We start from the raw sequence: 2,926 nt of genomic DNA, 5'->3' as shown, positions 1-2,926 counted from the left end.
TATATAGACACACACACACACACATTCATGGAAGTAACAGAGGGTGTTTGGTTTCTAGTCTGGCACTACTAGGGTAATTTTGCTAACCTAGACTAGCTAGGTGTGACGCCCCCGATTCAATCGTACACTAATCATACACGCAAACGTGTACGATTAAGATCAGGGACTCACAAGAAGATATCACAACACAACTCTACAAATAAAATAAGTCATACAAGCATCATATTACAAGCCAGGCCTCGAAGGCTCGAATACAAGAGCTCGATCATAGATGAGTCAGCGGAAGCAACAATATCTGAGTACATACATAAGTTAATCAAGTTTGCCTTAAGAAGGCTAGCACAAACTGGGAAACAAATCGAAAGAGGCGTAGGCCTCCTGCCTGGGATCCTCCTAAGCTACTCCTGGACGTCGTCAGCGGCCTGCACGTAGTAGTAGACACCTCCCGAGTAGTAGCAGTCGTCACCGACAGTGGCGTCTGGCTCCTGGACTCCATCGTCTGGTCGTAGCAATTGGGTATAGGAAGGGGGAAAAGGGGGAGCAAAGCAACTGTGAGTACTCATCCAAAGTACTCGCAAGCAAGGAGCTACACTACATATGTATGCATTGGTATCAAATGGAAAAGGGGTATCATATATGGACTGAACTGCAGAATGCCGGAATAAGAGGGGGATAGCTAGTCCTGTCGAAGACTACGCTTCTGGTAACCTCCATCTTGCAGCAGAAGAAGAGAGTAGAAGGTAAGTTCACCTAGTAACTTCGCATAGCATAGCCCTAACCGATGATCCTCCCCTCGTCGCCCTGTGAGAGAGCGGTCACCGGTTGTATCTGGCACTTGGAAGGGTGTGTCTTATTAAGTATCCGATTCTAGTTGTCATAAGGTCAAGGTACAACTCTAAGTCGTCCTGTTACCGAAGATCACAGCTATTCGAATAGATTAACTGCCCTGCAGGGGTGCATCACATTTCCCAACACGCTCGATCCCTTTTGTCCGGACACACTTTCTTGGGTCATGCCCGGCCTCGGAAGATCAACACGTCGCAGCCCTACCTAGGCACAACAGAGAGGTCAACACGCCGGTCTAAATCCTATGGCGCAGGGGTCTGGGCCCACCGCCCATTGCACACCTGCACGTTGCGAGGGCGGCCGGAGAGCAGACCTAGCAACCTCCATTACAAAGGAAGTTGCGTTACGCGGTCCAACCCGGTGCGCGCCGCTCAGTCGCTGACGTCACGGAGGTTTCGGCTGATACCACGACGTCGAGTGCCTATAACTGTTCCCGCATAGTTGGTTAGTGCGTATAGCCCAATGGCCAGACTCAAATCAAATACCAAGATCTCGTTAAGCGTGTTATTTTGAAATAACCGCGGACGCCAACCAGGGCCAGGCCCACCTCTCTCCTAGGTGGTCTCAACCTGTCCTGTCGCTCCGCCACAAAGTAACTGTCGGGGGCCGTCGGGAACTCAGGCCCACCACTACCTGGATGGAGCCACCTGTCCTTTTAGCCCCCACATCGGAATCACATGCGGGTACTCAACGAGCCGACCCGACTTTAGTCACAACATGTAATATGTATAAAGTATATATTATATACCCATGATCACCTCCCGAGTGATCACGGCCCGATAGTATAGCATGTCAGACAGACCAGAATGTAGGGCCACTGATGATGAACTAGCATCCTATACTAAGCATGTAGGATTGCAGGTAAGGCATCAACAGTTGTAGCAACAATGACATGCTATGCATCAGGATAGGATTAACGAAAAGCAGTAACATGCTTCACTACTCTAATGCAAGCAGTATAGAGAAGAGTAGGCGATATCTGGTGATCAAGGGGGGGCTTACCTGGTTGCTCTGGCGAGAGAGAGGGGTCGTCAACACCGTAGTCGTACTGGGTAGCAGCGGCATCGGTCTCGTAGTCTATCGGAGAGAATAGGGGGAAGAAACAATAAATATTAAGCAAACAAATGCACAGTGATGCATGACATGACAAGTATCGGTGCTAGGGGTGCCCTAACGCGGTATGAGGTGGTACCGATGAAGGGGGGAAACATCCAGGAAAATATCCCCGGTGTTTCGCGTTTTCGGATAGATGAACCGGAGGGGGAAAGTTGCGTGTTCGCTATGCTATGGATGCGTGGCAGATGAACGGGCTGCGTATCCTAGTTCGTCTCGTCGTTTTGAGCAACTTTCATGTACAAAGTTTTTCATCCGAGCTACGGTTTATTTTATATTGATTTTAAAAAATTTAAATTATTTCTAGGATTTATTTAATTATTTTAATTCAACATTATCCAGAATAGTGCCAGCTGACGTCATGACCTGGTCAACCTGACCAGTGGGTCCCACTGGTCAGTGACACATCACCCTAACTAACATATTAGTTTAGTTTAATTAGATATTTAGGTTAATCAAGTTTAATTAGTTTAACTAACATGATTAATTATTATTATTATTATTATTATTTTATTAAAAAAATTCTTTTTATAAACGTTCTAGGGTGGGCCCCCCTATCATTGGCCCTAGGGGCCAAAGCGGGCACGGGCGCGTTCAGGGAGCTCGACGGAGGCACTGGGTGCAGGCGACGGCGAGCCTGGGTGAGGGGGAAGAGGCCCGGTGAGGCAGGGCAGTGCGAGGTAGGGCGGAGCCGGCGGTGAGGGAGACGACAACGCGTAGCAATAGGGGCTAGCAGGGTCATCGAGTGGGAGCGAGGCGACTGCGGGGCGCGGCCGGCGAATGGCGTCAGGGGCGGCAGCGGGAGCCGCGGTCAACAGCGGGCGCGAGTAGTGGGCACCGCGCGGGTGTCGGCGAGGCAAGGCAGGACGATGGCGCGGGCGAGGTGCAGCGGGGAAGACAGAGCTCGCGAGACTTCGGGCGTGGGTTGCGGCTGGCTGAGTCATGGCCAAACGGGCGAGCGGGCGTG

The sequence above is a fragment of the Triticum dicoccoides genome, chromosome 4A (assembly GCF_002162155.2).
Source record: "Triticum dicoccoides isolate Atlit2015 ecotype Zavitan chromosome 4A, WEW_v2.0, whole genome shotgun sequence".
In the NCBI taxonomy this organism is placed as follows: Eukaryota; Viridiplantae; Streptophyta; class Magnoliopsida; order Poales; family Poaceae; genus Triticum; species Triticum dicoccoides.
The sequence above is the reverse complement of the archived record's forward strand: the minus strand, read 5'-3'. Positions refer to the sequence as shown.